The sequence below is a fragment of the Pongo abelii genome, chromosome 11, assembly GCF_028885655.2.
Source record: "Pongo abelii isolate AG06213 chromosome 11, NHGRI_mPonAbe1-v2.0_pri, whole genome shotgun sequence".
Taxonomy (NCBI): domain Eukaryota; kingdom Metazoa; phylum Chordata; class Mammalia; order Primates; family Hominidae; genus Pongo; species Pongo abelii.
In genome coordinates, this window is record NC_071996.2 from 121,197,052 (window position 1) to 121,210,865 (window position 13,814).

The following is a 13,814-nucleotide window of genomic DNA, read 5'->3' on the forward strand; positions in this document are numbered from 1 at the left end:
ATATATGGTTCTTTTGCTCTCATAGCCAAAAATGTGTGTATTCAGTAACTAAGGGAGAGAAATAGGAGAGGCGCCCCTCGCTATTAAACCTAATGGTCCCTTACAAACTTTTTTTCCCATTCATTGGGCTCAGCTGACATCAAGACATAAGTGCCCAAAAGAGAAATTCTTCCCCTAGGTAACCAAAAATTGTTCCACTAAATAAAGAACTAGGAACCTGTTTCTTTTTATGCCACTAATCAACAGACAAAGGCAAAGGAGGACTATACCTTGTGTGGCAGCAGGGGAAAGTGTGTCAAGAACCCAAAGGATCCTTTGGAGCATCTTCAGATACTGGCAAAATGAATAGAACATACAGTGACCCAATAGAGACAGTATTCAAAACCCTCAGGAATAAAGTTTTTGGTCGCTTCACCAGATAAATACCAAAATGATTACTACAATCTCGTGACCAGTTAGAGAAATGAGGACTGTGACAGCCACCTATACTCTCTTACTTGCGTTATTATACAATACAAAATTACCTTTCCGTCTTTTTTTTTTTCCATTTCCCCACCATTTTCATAGAATGTGTTTTGGTGGATAACTTTATAATGTAATCCATTAGCTACAAAATATCAAGATGGAATTATATAGAAACTAGAGAGGGAAGGCTCATCACCAAGTGATAGTTGTAATTACTGATGGGACCTCAGGTTGTCTCATCTGTTTTTGGGAAAACAGTGAGTTTGTTTTTTTTTCTATAAGAGATTATTGTATTATATTAAAAGGGAAAATGCTTTTGTTGCTATCAATGTTGTTTGTCAGTTTAAGCATGGATAAAAGAATATGGTTAGTCCAAGGAATGGAGTTTAATCATTATGGTAGGTTGACACTCAGTCTCCATCCCATCTTCTCTCTAGTATGCTTTTCTGAATGGAAGAACCTAGAAAACTAAGAACTACATTTTCCAGATTCCATTGTAGCTAGAGTTTTAGATGTAATTTATATCCTGCCAACTAGATTCATTCAAGGTTTGTGAAGTCTAACGTGAGGTAAAGGTGGAGGTAAGGTTTCTACTGCTTGTGCTGTTTCCTGCTGGCATCCTGTGGAATTGCTGGCTTTTCTGTGGCAACATTAACAGAGGTCCAAGTATCTAGTCACAAGCTTCAGGACTGCTGAGGCAGGGATCGGAGCACCCATCCTGCTGGTCAGTTCAGAGCAGCTCTGCATGATTCCAGAGACAGTAGCGGTGGTGACTTCCTCGTCAAAACAACTCCCTGTTCGCAGAATTGGCATTGTGATTTTGGAGATAGCAGCTCCCTGACTGCGGAAGAGTCACAGGGACTATTTCTGAAATGGTTTCTAAAATCTCAACCTAGAGTCTCTTTTTTCAGTCCTCCTTTCAATGTTGAAATCTACTTAATAAATTCTTCTGTCTTGGTCATTTGGGTATGCTATAATGACTGGCTATGCTACCATAGACTGGGTAGCTTATAACAACAGAAATTTATTTCTCACAGCTCTGGAGGCTAGGAAGTTCAAGATCAAGGCACCAGTAGATTCAGTGTATGGGGAGGGCCCACTTCTTGGTTCACAGACAGTGCCTTCTTCCTGTGTCCTCACATGGTGAAAGGGGCAAGGCAGCTCTCTGGGACCTCTTTTTATAAGGGTGCTAAACCCATTAATGAGGGCTCCACCCTCATGACCTAGTCACCACCTGATATGGTTTGGGTTGTATTCCCACCCAAATCTCATGTCAAATTATAATCCCCAATGTTGAAGGAGGTACCTCGTGGGAGCTGATTGGATCATGGGGGCAGATTTCCCCCTTGCTATTCTCTTTGATAGTGAGTGAGTTCTCATGAGATCTGTTTTTTTAAAAGTGTGTAGCACCTCCCTCTTTGCTGTCTTCCTCCTGCTCCAGCCACATAAGACATGCCTGCTTCCCCTTCACCTTCCACCATGATTGTAAGTTTCCTGAGGCCTCCCCAGCCATGCTTTCTGTACAGCCTGTGGAACTGAATCAATTAAGCCTCTTTTCATTATAAATTATCTAGTTTCAGGTATTTCTTTATAGCAGTGCAAGAACTGACTAATACACCACCCAAAGCCCTCTCCTCCTAGTATCATCACACTGAGGATTAGATTGCAACCTAGGTATATTGGGAAGACACATTCGGACCATAACATCTTTCCTCTCAAACTAGCTAGAGTGGGTTTTGCTCTGTACCAAAATCTGGACCATGCAGTTTTGTCCATGTGAACCTGGATATTGATTTTCAGCTTTTAGAATCAACCTACAAATAAATCACCAAAGAGAATACAAAGGCTACTAATTTGACAGTATAAGAGTGATAAAGACTGCTAGTTTATAAATAAATCACCAAAGAGAATATAAAGGCTACTAATTTGACAGTATAAGACTGATAAAGACTGCTAGTTTTTAACCAAAATTATTTTCCTCTTTTTCCTGGGCACTTGAGTAGACTATATTTCCCAAACTCCCTTGCAGTAAAATGTATCCATGTAACTCAGTTCCAGCCAATGAAATGAGAGTGAAGTGACAAGTGCCACTTTCAGGCCTGGTCCATAAACCTCTCCCATGTACCCTGGTCCATGCTCTTTGTCCTTTCCAGCTTGGCAAAAGGCAGATGCTTACCATGGAAACTGCATTGATCTGTGGTTGTATTCATAAAGCTTCCATCAGACTAAATCAATGAATGGCTTGCCAGTTCTGTTTTGTGAGCAATCATTAAAGTTTTATTGTGTTTGAAACTTGTTTCAGCACCTATTAATAGCCTAATGAATACAGTTTAAGTAAAAGCACACATTAAAAAACATGAATATGAACAGGGAGAGAATAGGTAAAGCAAATGAACCTGAATAGCCTCAATGTACAAAATGGGGACTCAAGATATATTTTTATAATTTGTGTAGCAAGAAATAAAAATATGTTTATATAAAGTTCCAAAAGTAGAAGGTGAAAGGAAGAGCTTAAGTGAGTTAATTCTCATCTGTCACAGCAGGAAATGGCTGGATAATCTCTAAAACTGATCATTAAGAAACAGAAATATATCATTGAAAAGAGAATCACAAGCAAACAAGACTTTAAAATAGAAAGTTAAAATTCCATCTGAATAATGGGCCTGGGATGAGGAAGCTCCAGATCAGCTTAGTGGGCATGAGATCTGTACTGCTGCATAGGGCCCTGAACTTAAAGGGCTCCATGTTTGGTTTAATGTTCTGCTATCAACATTGTGAAATTCTTAATGACTTTGTCTTTGAATTTGTGTTGTCTAAATGAAATCCAGTGGACCAATAGAGCCTGCTTGTGAGCAGATATGCTAAATAAGCTTGTTGGCTCATCCTTGCTGCTTTATGCACATGGAGCTGTTGGCAATGCCACATGAGCACATAATCCAGTGGATGCACAATACACGAGAATCAAAGGGAGTGCAGGTAAGTGTATAATATCTATGACTAGGCAAACAGGGCACTGATAGCCCTTGTAGGCCAGGCTTTCTATTTGAACCAAAACTTGCTGTGAACTCAGAAAAAGGGAAATGGTGTTCCAAATGACACAAACAACCAAGGAATCCTATCATGTTCTTTTTTACTCATGTTATTTTCCTGTGTGAGCCAACCATTTGGGCTAAAAATGATGGCATAGAAGGAAAGGGAGAAATAGGAAAATCCATTGTTCTTTTTCCTTTTAGTCCTTCCTTACTCATTAGTAAGCTTAAGATAGACAATGCTGGTAGAATGTGTGCATATCAAGAACTAAAATAACACCACTATCATTAGGAAAATGCAAACCAAAACCACAATAAGGTATCATCTCACTCCAGTTAGAATGGCTATTACAAAAAAGACAAGAAATAACAAATGTTGGCAAGAATGCAGGGAAAATGGAACTCATCCATTTTGGTGGGTGGGGATGTAAATTAGTACAGCCATTATGGAAAACAATTTGAAGCTTTTTCAAAAAACTGAAAATAGAACAATGACACAAAACAGCAATCCCACTACTGGGTATTTAACCAAAGGAGAGGAAATCAGTATATCAAAGGGATACATGGACTCCCATGTTTATTGCAGCACTATTCAAAGAGCCAAGATATGGAATCATCCTAAGTATTCTTCAAAGGATGCACGGATAAAGAAAATGTGGTGTCTGTATACACAATGGAATACTATTCAGCCATTAAAAAGAATGAAATAATGTCATTTTCAGCAACGTGGATAGAATGGAGGTCATTATGTTAAGTGAAAAAAGCCAGACACAGAAAGACAAATATTGCATGTTCTTACTCATATGTAGAAGCTAAAACATTGATCTCATGGAAGTAGGGAGTAGAATGATAGTTACCAGAGGCTGGGAAAGGTGGGAGCAGAATAAGAAAAGATGTTATTTAATGGGCACAAACATATCATTACATGGAAGAAATAAGTTGTAATTTGATGGCACAGACAGTTAACTATAGTTAATAATAATTTATTGCATATTTCAAAACAGCTAGAAGAGAAGATTTGAAATGTTCCCAACAAAAGAAATAAATGTTTGGGGTGTTGGATATCCTAAATACCCTGACTTAATCATTACACACTGTATGCAGGTATCAAAATATCACATGTACCCCATAAATACAATGGGACTCCAAAAAGTTTATGAGAAAAAATGGAATTAAAAGATAAAAATGAAAATATACACTTTATTTCTCAACATAAACTTTACCAAAGTCAAGACACTTTTGTAAGCTATGACACCAGCCATTTAATACATTTCTAAAGAACTGAGGGTCCTGGAAATTTAACCATGTCAATGCAGTCTTTTTACATTATTAAACAGAGAAAAATGGATGCCCTCTACAAATTTTTAAGATTAGGAAACAAAAAGAAGTCAGAAGGGGCCAAATCAGGACTATAATGTGGATGCCTAATGATTTCTCATCAAAACACTTGCAAAATTGCACTTGTGTAATGAGAAAAATGTCATGGTGGAGAAGAACTCTCTAGTGAAGCCTTCCCAGGGGTTTTCTGCTAAAACTTTGGCTAACTTTCTCAAAACATTCTCATAATAAGCAGATGTTATCACTCTTTGGCCTTCTACAATGTCAACAAGCAAAATGCCTTGAGCATTCCCAAAACCTGTTGTCATTACCTTTGCTCTCCACCAGTCTGCTTTCACTTTGACTGGACCACTTCCACCTCTTGATAGCCATTGCTTTGATTGTGCTTTGTCTTCAGGATCATACTGGTAAAGCCAACTACCAGGATCATAGTGGTAAAGCCATGTTTCATCTCCTGTTACAAGTCTTCAAAGAAATGCTTCAGGATCATGATCCCACTTGTTTAAAATTTCCATTGAATGTTGTGTTCTTATCTGCAGATGATCTGGGCACAAAAGTTTTGGCACCCATCAAGTGGAAAGTTTGCTCAACTTTAATTTTTTAGTCAGAATTACGTAAGCTGAACCAGTTGAGATGGCAATGGTGTTGGCTATTGTTTGTGCTGTTAATCATCAGTCCTCTTCAATTAGGGCACAAACAAGATGAATTTTTTCCTCACAAATTGATGTGAATGGTCTGCCTCTGCAGGCTTCATCTTCAATTTCTTTGGGGCATTTTCCCCATAAACTTTTTGTAAAGCATCAGTGACTTCACCATTCTTTCACCAAAGCTTCACCAGAAACATATGTTTGTTCTTGCTTTAATTGTAGCAGAATTCATGTTGCCCTGATAGGGGCTCTTGCCAAACTGAGGCCTTATCCTTCTTACTGCCTCAAGCTAGATCCTGTTTAGACATGCTATAACTAATCAGTATGAGTTTATTTTGGTACAAAAAAGTTGGAAATTCATGCATCATTTTTTCATAATATGTATTTTCCATGAACTTTTTGAAGTCCCTTCATATGTACAATTACTTTGTACCAGTTAAAAATAAAAAACAAAATAAAATAAAATAAAAACAGTTGAATTTGTTTGGGTTAGCATTTCCACTGAATGTATGAGCTATAAATAATTGTGTAATTTAAGCGATTTTACTTGTGAGTTAAATATTCTTATATTTACATTTAAAACTGGCATTGCACAATGTAAAGATGAATGTTATCATACTAATAATGTTTTAAATTTGTACTTAGAATGAAATTGAATACCAATTTTAAAATGCCATGACAACTAGGAAAGAAAGGAAAATGCTTTATATTTTAGTACCTTTAATGGCACTTTTTCTCCTGGCATTTTACACAAGGGACCCTGCCTATTCATTTTGCACTGGGACCCACAAATTAGGTAACCTGTTCTTCGGAGCTTTTTGACTTTCATTACAGCACTTTTATTCAGCACGTGCTCGTATCACTTTAATTATTTTTCAAAATATATGTGCACATTTTTAAAAATAAAAATAAAACTAGACTTTTCTGCTTCTGAGAAAATAGAGCAGATGCACTTTTCCCTATTTCCCCTATTAATTATGACTAAAACTCTGGAATAAATATATACACACACCAAATAAGAAACTCCAAAAGGTGAGGAGAAGAGGGCAGACCCGGTAGGGACTTTAGACCCTAGGAATGACGCAGTGGTGACGTCTCTGGATTTTCTTTTTGCCTCATATTCCCAGACTTGGAGCTTAAGAAGCCAGCAACCAGAAATGCCAACTGGTGTCGACACAAATAAAAGTCCCAACAAACCTCTGCTTTCTTTAGCCAAATGATTAATAAATGGGCAGTCTAGAAACACAAAAAAATCCTTGATGATAACTGCTTTACTGTAGCCATACACCACAGAAAAATCTATGGCTCCACTCTCCCACACACCAGCAAGGACTGAATGGGGAGCCTCACCATCCCAAACCACTCCCCCTAGGGTTTAGTCAGAGAAGGACAAATAGGGAGATGGAACTTTCATCCCCATCTTAACAAGCTCCACCCCCACAGTATCAGAGGAGGCCTTGTGAGAAGCAGTAATAAAACACCCCTACCTCTCCCAGGAGGTGTGTGCAGAGGCCCAGTGGGGGGGAAGAATTCCCAATGCCACCCAGTGGTAATGAGGAGTCACCCCCTTAGGTGTCAACAGAAGCTGCATGGGAACCCTGCATTTCTAGCCCTATCTGGCAGTAACTGAATGACAACCCCCTCTTTCTTCTGCTGGGACAATGTCAGGAAAAGCCAGCTAAAACATACAATTTAAATAAGATCCAGAGTTTCATAACACCCAAAATGTCTAGATTTCAATTTAAAAAATCACTCATCATACCAAAAACCAGGAAAATCTCAAACTGAATGAAAAACATAATCCATAGATGCCAACACCAAAAGATGTTAGAATTATCTGATAAAGGTTTTAGAGTAGCCTTCATAAAAATGCTTCAATGAGCAATTATGAACATATAAAAAATAGAACATCTTAGTAAATAAATAGAAGATGTGAGAAACAGACAAATTGAAATTTTAGAACTGAAAAATATAATAAAAAACATTTTAAAACTCAATAGATGGCCTCAACAGCAGAACAGAGGGGACAGAGGGGAAAAAATCAGTGAACTGGAAGATAGAATAATAAAAATTACCCAGTGTGAATAATAGAGGGAAAATATACCTCCCCACCCCACCCCACCCCCGGCAAACAAAAATGAACAGAGGCCAGGCACAGTGGCTCACACCTGTAATCCCAGCACTTCCGGAGGCCAAGGCAGGCAGATCACTTGAGGTCAGGGGTTCGAGACCAGCCTGGTCAACATGGTGAAACCCTGTCTCTACTAAAAATACAAAAATTAGTCGGGTGTAGCGGCGAGCACCTGTAATCCCAGCTACTGGGGAGGTTGAGACACCAGAGTCACTTGAACCCGGGAGGCGGAGGTTGCTGTGAACTGAAATTGAACCACTGCACTCTAGCCTGGGCAACAGAGTGAGACTCTGTCTCAAAGAAAAAAAAAATTAACAGAGCTTCCAGGGACCTGTGAGACTATAATAAACTATCTGACATTCATGACATTTATGTCATCAGAGGTTTAAAAGGAGAGGTGAAAGAGGGTGAGGGCAAAAATTACTTAAAGAAATAATGGCTGACAACTTCCTAATTTTAGCAAAAACATAAACCTACAGATTCAAGAAGCTGTGAAAACTTCAAACATAATAAACTCCAAAAACTATACACCAAGACACATCATAATCAAATTTCTGAAAACTAAAAACAAACAAAAATATTACATGGGTAAAACTATTTGACTGACAGCAGATTTCTCATTAGAAACCATACAGACCAGAAGGAAGTGCCACAATATTTTTCAAGTGCTGAAAGAAAAGAACTAACAGCCCTAAATCATATATCCAATGACAACATCATTCAGAAATGAAGAAGAAACCAAGACATTCCCGAATGAAGGTGCTGGGGGAAAGCTAATTTGCCTCAGGAGATCTACTCTGAAAGGATAGCTAAAGAAACTTGTCTAGACCAGATATCATAAAAGAAGAATTCTTGGAGCATCAAGAAGGAAGAAAAAACAACAGAAGTAAAAAATATACTTAAATACAATAGACCTTCCTTCCCCTCTTGAGTTTTCCGTAGTTGAAACAAAAATTATACCACTGTCTAATGTAATTCTCAGTGTATCTGAAGGAAATTTTTAAAACAATTATCTTCTAAATGTGGGAAGGTAAAGGGACATACAGAGAGGAAACGTTTCTACATTTCACTCAGACTGGTAAAGTGTTGACACCAGTATACTGTTATAAGGCACACATCAATAATATAATATCTACAGCAATCACTTAAAAAGCTATACAAATAGGTATACTCAAAAACACTATAGAGAAATAAAAATGTAATTCTAAAAAATGTTAAGTAACCTACAGGAAGGCAGAAAAAAAAAACAGAGGAAGAAAAACAAAGAGAAAACAAAAATTATAATGACCGACTTAAGCCCTAACATATCAATAATTACGTAAATGTAAACTGTCGGCTGGGCGCGGAGGCTCACGCCTGTAATCCCAGCACTTTGGGAGGCTGAGGCAGGTGGCTTACGAGGTCAGGAGATCGAGACCATCCTGGCTAACATGGTGAAACCCCGTCTCTACTAAAAATACAAAAAATTAGTCAGATGTGGTGGCACATGCCTGGAGTCCCAACTACTTGGGAGGCTGAGGCAGAAGAATCACTTCAAACCAGGAGGCGGAGGTTGCAGTGAGCCGAGATTGCACCATTGCACCCCAGCCTTGGTGACAGAGTGAGACTCCACCTCAAAAAAATAAATAAATAAAATGTAAATGGTCTAAATACACCCATTAAGAGAAAGATTGGCAAAGAGAAATAAAAATGCCGACCCAACTATACGCTGCCAGAAACTCACTTCAAATATAATTATATAGTCAGATTGAAAGTAAATGGATGAAAACATATATATCATACATATAAATATTAATCAGAAAAAGGAGTGGCTATATAATATAAAATAGACTCCAGAACAAAGAAAATACCAGAAACTGAAAGAGACATTATATAGTGATAAAAAAAAGTCAATCTACCAAAAAGACCTAGCAATCCTAAGTGTACAAGCACCAAACAACAGACTTGCAAAATATGTAAAGCAAAAACTGATAGAATTAAAAAGAAATAGAAAGTCCACAATTATAGTTGGAAACTTTAATGCTCCTCTCTCAACAATTAATAGAAAAACTAGACAGCAAATAAGCAAGAATATAGAGTAACTCAACTGAATATTCACCAAGAAGATCTAATCAACATTTATGGAACACTGCATGCAACAACAGCAAAATACTCTTTTGTTTTCAAATGTTCACAAAACAAGGTAGACCACATCCTGGACCATTAAAAAAAAAACAACAACAACAACTTCAATAGTTTTTTAAGACTTGAAATTATACAGAGTGTATTTTCCAGCCATGATAGAATCAAACCAGAAATCAATAACATAAAGACAACAGGAAAATCTCCAAACACTTGAAAACTAAACAACATCTTCTAAACAACCCATGAGTCAAAGAAAAAGTATCAAGAGAAATTAAAATATATATTTAACTAAATTAAAATGAAAATATAATGTCAAATTTTGTGGAAACAACTAAAAAACTGCTAAGAGGAAAATTTATAGCACTAAACACATGCATTGGAAAACAGGAAAAGTCTCAGATAATAATCTAAGCACCTACCTTGAGAATCCAGGAAGAAAAAGAGCAAAATAAACCCAAAATAATCAAAAGAAAAAAAAAGATGTCAGCAGAAATCAATGAAGCAAAAAACAGAAAATCAATGAAATAAATATTAAATTATTTGAAAAGATCAATACGATTGACAAAATTCTAGCAGGCCTGACAAAAAGAGAGAGAAGACATGAATTATCAATATCAGAAATTAAACAGGGAATATCATCAGAGACTCTGCAGACATCAAAAAGATAATAAGGAAATACTATGAACTCTACACATATAAATTTGACAACTTACATGAAATGGGCCAATTCCTTGAAAAACACAAACTACCACAATTCAACCAATCCTGAAAGATTACCATATGATTCCAGTTATATAATGTTCTTGAAATGACAAAATTGTAGAAATGGAGAACAAATTAGTAGTGGCCATAGATTAAGGAGGGTGTAGAAGTAGGAGAAATGTGGGCAAAGCTATAAAAGAGCAACAAAAAGGATCCTTGTGGTGATGGAACTATTCTATGCCTCAGCTGTATCAATGTAATTATCCTGGTTGTGTTATTGTACTACAGTTTTGCAAGATGCTATCATTGGGGAAAACTGAGTAAAGGATACATGAGATTTCTCTGTATTATTTATTGCAGCTACATGTGAATCTACGATATCTCAAAATAAAAAGTTTAACTTAAAAATAAATAGGCCAGGCACAGTGCTCATACCTGTAATCCTAGCACATTGGGAGGCCAAGATAGCCGGATCACTTGAGGTCAGGAGTTCAAGACCAGCCTGGCCAACATGATGAAACCTCATCTCTACTAAAAATACAAAAATTAGCCAGGCATGGTGGCACATGCCTGTAGTCCCAGCTGCTCCGGAGGCTGAGGCAGGAGAATCGCTTGAACCTGGGAGGCGGAGATTGCAGTGAGCCAAGATTGTGCCACTTCACTCCAGCCTGGGTGACAGAGCAAGAGTCTATCTCAAAATAAATAAACAAAATAAAATAAAGCCAATTCAAGAATGCAGGTGGAGGAGATAAAAAGAGGTAAAAGGAAAAATCAATGCCTGATTTTTGATACATAATTTCAAAACAAATCAAGAAAGAGTACATAGAGTTGAATGAACAAGAAATAGAAGTCCACATGCAAAATTTCAAACGCAAAAATTGCCAACTATTCTTACCATCAAAAAATTCCAGGAGGTTGTGAGGCAGGAGGATCCCTTGAGCCCAGGAGTTTGAGGCTGCAGTGAACTATGATCACACTACTGCACTCCAGTCTTGATGACAGAGCAAGACCCTGTCTCAAAAAAAAAAAAAAAAAAAAAAAAAAACAAAACTTTCATATTTTTATTCTTTAGGAGGAAGAGTAAAAGTAATATAAGGAAGCTAAATTATTTTCTTTTACTACAAGGGTTCAAAAGCTAATTTTATATATAAATTATATATATCTTAGCTAAGACATATCATGTATGTGTCTTAGCCTATTAGTTAGATTAGACCAGTAATTCCCAATGAACTAAAACCAGAAAAAAAAAAACTAAAAAAGATTGCCTTGATTTTTATTTCCAGTACTTTCGGCAGACTAAGTATTTGAATTGGCTCTCCTGCTTAACCGAATAAGAAAAGCTATATAACATTTTTCATCAACTTAAAGATATTTAGGTTGCTATCAAAACAGTGAAAAATGAGGACACCAAGATCCAGGAGGGGAAGAAAATTCAAAGAGGTGAGCCTGGCATTTGGATCTGATTTTCTCCAGATGCATCAGCCCATTCTGGGAGACAGAAATGATGTACTGAGAAGCTGAGCATATTTTTTCTTTTAGGGGAGGGGGTTGGTTTTTTTACTACTTGGTGTTCTCTGAGCTTCTGGAATCTGTGGTGTGCTATCTGTTGCTAATTTGGGGAAATTGTTGACTATAATTTGTCCAAGTTCTCCCTCCTCTTCTCTTCTCCCCTTTCCCTCTCTCTCATCTTCTGGGATTCCAATTACACATATGTTAGCCCACTGATATTATCCTACAGTTCTTAGATGTTTAGTTATGTTTTTCCACTCTTTATTGCCCTTTGTGTTTCAGTTTGAATAATTTCTACTACACTGTCATCAAGTTTACTGATTCTTCTCTCAGCTATGTTGAGTCTACTGATGAGCCCATCAAAGGCATTCTTCATTTCTGTTACTGTGTTTTCTATTTCTAGCATTTTTATTTGATTTTTCTAGTAGTTTCCATCTCTCTTTTGAAATTACCCATCTGATTATCCACGAAACAAAGTGGATTAATTTCAAAAACATATTGCTAAGTGAAAGTAAACCAAACTCCAAATACAATATACTTAATGATTTCATTCGCATGACATTCTGGAAAAGGCAAAACTATAAAGACAGAAAACATATCAGTTGTTACTAGTTACTAAAGGGGGCAGGAGTGGATTGGCTACAAACAGGAATGAGGGAACGTTGGGATGGTAAAATAAATATTTTTATTAAACAAATGCATATATTAATAAAAATTTATAGACTGTACACTTAAAATGGTGAAATTTTAATTTATGCAAATTACATGTCAATAAACCTTATTTTGAAAAAAATAAAATGATTAAAATAAAGCCCTGCCATTATACATACTCCAGAAGAGATAAATTTTTTAAACTGGCCACACTAAGTGTTGTGAAGATACAGAACAATGCGAATTCTCTTATACCATTGGAGGATTGTAGATTCCTACAAGAACTTTGGGAAATTATTTGACAATATCAACTAAAATTGAACATATGCACACCCCATGACCCCGCCATTCCCTTACTAGGATTATACCCAAAGCAAAATTCACAAAAATGAATGCCAAGAGACAAGTAAAAAACTGTTTATAAGCCCTTATTCATCATAGCCAAAAACTGGAAACAGTCGCATATAATTGATAATTCAATGCACTCTACATTTCTATATATTAGTGTCGTATACACTTTTCTAAACACATTTTGTGCTTGTTTTATACTTTATAAAAACGTATTACATAGTTAAGTATGCAAAGCCTTTCATGCTTGGCCCCTGCCCACCTCCACAGCCTAATTTCCTGTCCTAGACAGTCTCATTCAGACAGACCACAGCCCCTCACTCTCCATGCCTTGGCACATTTTGTTCCCACTATCTGGATAGTCTGCCATGTGACCAACTTTGAAAATAGTCTTCCTCTACGTGGCAATCTTTAACTTCACTTCAAAGCCTAAATCAGATATTATCTCTTTCCAGAAGCCTTCATTGAACTCCCACTCCATACAACCTTCCCCCAACAAGGCTGCATTAGGTACTTCTAACTTAATTCCTCATAACACCCTATGCTTTAGGTCAGAGTTTATCAACCTCATCACTTTTGACATTTTTGGGTCAAAAATGTCAAAGCATTCTCACCTTCTACTCAGTAGATGCCCGTATTATGCCCCCTCCCCACCCCACACTGTGACAAATGTTCTCTGAGCAGCAAAACCACCTCTGGTTGAGAAGCACTGTTCTGGGGCTTTGGAGGAGCCTTCCTGTGCCTGAGTTCAGAAACAACTGAGGTATCAGTCAAAAGTCAGGGAGATGAAAATCAAAACGTTAGTGATAGAGCTGAGCGGAGAATGTGGCTCTACCCTCCCATCCCGGAGACAAACGGTGCAGGATGACC